General features: G+C 57.6%; 1 protein-coding gene across 8 annotated transcripts in view; it reads left to right on the top strand.

The window, feature by feature from the left end:
* The window catches only part of ANK1 (ankyrin 1), a 47,909-nt gene that overhangs the window by 12,572 nt on the left and 30,421 nt on the right, over positions 1-4,916 (top strand). The gene's annotated exons all lie outside the window — the stretch shown is intronic.

Below are 4,916 nucleotides of genomic sequence, written 5' to 3'. Positions count from 1 at the left end.
AGCAGGAATTAGGATGCTACCAGAGCCTCCCCCAGCTGGAAGCCAGAGGGGGTACCTCTAAGGCGGATATCTCAGAGTAGCCCCTGCCTCCTGCCAGCTGGGCCGTGCATGCAATGGACGCTGCCCTGACCTTGGAAGTTCAATCCTTGGGCTGGGATTTTGCGTGAGCGCCAAGCAGAGGAAAATTTCTGGGCTGCTCTGGCGCCATCCCCTGTAGGATGCATCCGGAAGCTCCTGGCGTGGAAGCAGCGGCCATGGCATGCTGCATTTGGCAGGGGCGGGCTCCATTTCCTGCAGTAAGCGACCCCCTGCGAGCAGCTGGTAGAGTGCAGAGGGGCAGGGTCCAGAAGAGGCTGTGTTCCCAGTGTGAATGCAGTCTGGTGGCGTTGCTTGGGCCAGGGAAAAGCGCTGACGCTGCAAGCGCTCGCTGCAAAGCTGTCAGCCGGAGGGATGTCAAACCGTTGATCGTCTTCCATTTTAGAGCAGCGCCACACCTCCCGCTCGCCCAGCAGAGTCAGGGCAGCCCAGTCCTCACCTGCCGAAGGAGCGGGCGCAAGTGTTTCAGGGACTCTGGGACCCTGCTCCTCTCATCCAGAGGCATTTCCTGTCATTGGATAGACCTTGGGAAGTGCTGCCATGAGAGGAAATCGTCCTAAATGCTGGCATAGGAGCAGGGTTGGGGGTAGAAGGTGGAAATACCTGGGTTGCGCAGATGCTTCACTAATTACTCTTAAACAAAACCTGTAGACTTAACAGGCTTTCAAGGAGCTGTTTCTCCAGCTCAGGCTCAGTGCTGTCCTGTGGAGCACTGCAGCACTTGGTGGGAGGAACGTGCTAACACAGTGCATGGGTCAGGCTTCAGCACTAAAATCTGTACCATGCGATATAGGTACAGCCCTGGGTAAAAGCAGCTGGATGTTATCTGGAGAAGGTGATCGTGCTGGGATGGGATGGGGGTTTGGCTGTGGAGGTATCCAGCACCCCCAGGGCCCCAGCCTCAGGAAGAGGTGGCTGGAAGTTGTGAAGACACTTTCATTTAATGGCTGGCCCTGCGGTGACAGCACCATAGAAAGGCCCCGAGGAGCCTGTGTGGCTTTGGCTGATGTGGGCTGGGACCGCATGTGGTAAGTAGGGCTTCCTGCACTTCCACCTGCCTCCGGACCCCTGGACGGGCTGCCAGCCAAGCTCCCTGCAGGGCGGCAGCCTCTCTGGTAACAACAGGGTCGATGGTTGGCATCAATTAGCAGCAGGCTGACGAGGGTCCCGGCGTGGCTCTCAGACTGGCAGCTGCCCAAGCAAAAGCAGGAACCTGCACCATGAGCAGTAATTAAGAAGCAATTTGCCCTTGGCCCACACGGCTGGGCACAGTGCCAAGCTCTGCAAGCTCCCAGCGCTGGGAGTGTTCAGAGACTCAGACTGGCTCAAGGGACACTACTCAAAGCAGCCTGGCCGCTAGCACACGGGTGGGAGGTGGACCTGGGCATGGGGTGCCCCTGCCCTGGGGGTGGGGTGTGAGGGAGTCAGGTGGAGGGGCCATGGGAGTGCCCAATCAGTATAGGGGCAGGAGGGTGTGGAGCATGAGGGGCTGTCTATGCCACCTCGTACACCTGGGGGGCAGGGACAGGCACCCCTCTTTCATCTGCAGCTCCAGCACACACGTGGGCATGTGGCTTAGTTGGCATCGCTTATCCCTTCAGGGAATGCCAGCAGCAGCACACGACTCACCCCGGCCCCCGTAACACCCCTTCTCAGCGTGCTGGTGGGCCTGGTCCACACACCAGGTGTGACTAGCTAGGGAGTTGGTGACTGGCCCAGAGCATTGCCTGTATCTGGGGATCTCCTGTCTGCCTGGTCAGATGGTGGCTCGGTGTTCTCACAGATTATGCATCTTACAGCATCAGACCCTGACCAGGATCAGGGCCTCTTGCACAAGGTGCACGTCTCCCAGACAGTCTGTCACGAGCACGCCCTGAGACACGGCTATCTGACCAGCTGCAGGCCTCTGCCTTTGGGAAGGCAGGCTACTTCTGTGCCAAGGTGTTAGGTAGAGGGGAAGGAGGGAGCAGCCCAGTTCCTTGGGAGCAACCTCTTTCCCAGCCAGATGTTATCGAGTAGCTTGCCTCCATCCCCTCGTCTGGGCCTGTCTTTCTCCCCTTCTGCCATAACATCTGTTGTTGCATAGTGCTCAGGCAACAGTGAGCTTGGTTACAAGTGAGACCCTGGAAGAGGCTGATGCTCCAAGCCTTTACTTGTGCGTGTCCATCTTGGGTGCTTGTTACTACAGTGACTGATGATACCCATGTCTGGTGTGAATAGCGGTTTGCCAGAACCAGCGCCGTAGCTGATGGTTGAGTGGCAGTTAAGCTGGTGGGGCTCACTGCAGCCAGGGGCAAGGAAACAAGGAGTCTGTCTGTCGGCAGCAAGCCTCCACACTCAACCCTGTCAATGCTTTCTGCGTCTGGCACCAAGACTCTACGAGGTTCCTGCCACTCACGTACAGTGCTGCTGCTGTTGTTTGCTCACAAAGGTTGCCCCATGGTGCCAAGCACCATAAGAGTCTGTGTGATTTCCAGGCAAAGTGTTTCCTTGCAAGGCCCACGGCCTGCTGGGTTCAAGTTGTTGGAAGGCTCCATGTTTGGCCTGCATGACACCATCTTGCTCCTCCTTCGGTGTCAGGGTGGACCTGCCTGAGTTCTGCTCTTCCAGAGGGTGCTTGCTTAGCAGGAGGTGAAGAAAGGTGTTCCCATTTAAACAGCAGCCTGCTGATATTGGCCTGAATTGTGCAGTTTGGAACATTTTGGGCAGCTGGATGGGAGTTCTGGCCTGCAGTTTTATTCGGGCTCCCTGTCATTACCACTCTTCGGGACCTCGCGGCTACTTTGTAATGTGCTTTTGTCTTGCAAGCATGACCGGGGCACTCGGTGCGTGTGCTGTAGTGAGTGCTGGCACACGTTCTCTGGGTAGAGGTACCAGCACCAAGAGCTTGCTGCGAGCCTGGGTACAAATCCTCTGGATTTTAAGGGGCTTTCTCAACCCCCTTGCTTTTCCCCTGTCTGCCTCTGTTACTGCATGGCCATGGGGTGGCTCCTCCAGTCTGTAGCTACAGGATGTCAGGCCACACAAGCTTATTGGATCCTTCAGGTGCCCACATGAATATTGTGCTGTCCAGGCTGTGCTGCCACAAGAGGCCCAGGAGTGACCATTGCATAGGGAAGGCTGATTTCAAGCCTAGTTCCTGGACTATTGCCCAGGACTCCTAGGGTACTTTAGGAAGGGGCTGGGGGAGCTTCCATGCAACCCAGCATGGGTGTAAGGTGGCGACAGGGTACAGGGAGCTGGGAAGAGGTGTTCAGGTGCACCTTTTGGGTCCAGTCTTTTCCAGGGTGTCTCTCTGTCCTGGGAGGCAGGGAAGTGGCCTTGACTGCTCAGGAAAGGAGAGGGAGGAGCAAGGCCAATAGCACAGCTCTGTGCAGCTTCCCTGTCTGTTAGCAGTCACCTGGCAGCAGTGAACCCAGCAGCCAGGAACCCACTGCACGCAGAGCTGGCCCAGGGCAGCGTGCTGCATGGCTGCCCCTTTTCCTCGAGTGACAGGAGAACAGCTGAGGAGTGTCTCCAGTGCAGTGACTGTGCGGAGCGTCCTGCTCTAGTTACAGGGGAGCTAGTGGCAGGGTCAGGGAAGGAGTGACGCGTGCTTTCACAGCTACCTCATGGCACAACTGAAGAGCCGCTCGGGGAGAAAGCCAGGGACACGACTTGGCCTCTTGGCGAAGCTCTCTGTAGCTGGAGGAGAGTTCCCCGTGGCAGGTCGCCCTTGCCTCCCAGTGCCTGCCATGGCAGCCAGCGCTGGCTCTGGCAGCCTGAGCAGTCCCACCAGGGTCACTGTACTTGTGCCTTTGCCCTGCAGTGCTCTCCAGACTCTCCAGCCAGGACTGCCTTGCAGCATAGCAGGGGCAGGCTGGCAGATGGGCTACATCTTGGGGGGGCAGGGATATTCTCCAAGCACCTATGTTGTACAGGGCCAGGGAATAGCTAGGTCCTAGCACTGGCGGTCCGGCCAAGATTGGAGGAGCTCCACGGGTTTTCTCAGGACAGCATTTGGATTTAAGCTAGCTTTGGGGCCCACAGGAGCAGGTGCACCATCAGCTAGAGGCTGGACGCTAGCAGCTGCATTTGTGTCTGTCTCCTGTTCCCTGCCTGAGCTCCGACCTTCCTTCAAGGGCATCCCTGCGTGCAGCCTAAATGGGTTATCTCTGCTGAAGCTCCCCCTTGGCAGGCCCCATGCTGACCCATGGGGCTCTAGGGGCCTGCTCAGGATGACTCCAGGTGCTCAGGCCCTGCTCAGAGGGAGGCACCCACTGTGGCAGCCTAGAGAGTAACACCCATGGTTAATTAACACTCTGCAGTTTGGGGTCTGCAGTAGCATAGTGACCTACAACTGCTGTCCTGTGCTGTGATTTTCCCCAGAACCAAAGCTGTCCTCAACTCTGGTCTCTTGCACCCATGGCCATCTGGGCTTAGGGACGGGGTTGTGGTAGTGAGAGGGGCTGTCCTAAGGGGTCTATGGAGCAAGCCAGAGAAGAAGAGACTACATCAGCAGTGCACCTGCTGCAGCCCATCGCAGGACAACCCATGCTATCATGCTCTCGGAGGGCTTTTTGTCGCAAATGGTCCTGCTAGGCAGGTCTGACTAGTGCCGCCACCCCCTGTTGGTTTCCAAAGATGAGCTGGGACCCCCTGTAAGCCCCCCCTCCGGTGCCACCATCCACTCTGTAGGGCTCTGTAAACACATCCTGCGATAGCCAGTGAATTATCACCCGTTGCTGCAGGCACTTCCTGCTCCATGCACTGCGGACTGCGGCTGCCTGCACCATGCTGCCAGAGCAGCTGGCACAGCAGCACCCAATGTACTACCAGGT

This window comes from Alligator sinensis, unplaced genomic scaffold (assembly GCF_000455745.1).
Source record: "Alligator sinensis unplaced genomic scaffold, ASM45574v1 scaffold98_1, whole genome shotgun sequence".
Classification (NCBI taxonomy): domain Eukaryota; kingdom Metazoa; phylum Chordata; order Crocodylia; family Alligatoridae; genus Alligator; species Alligator sinensis.
This window is presented reverse-complemented; position numbering and strand designations above follow the sequence as displayed.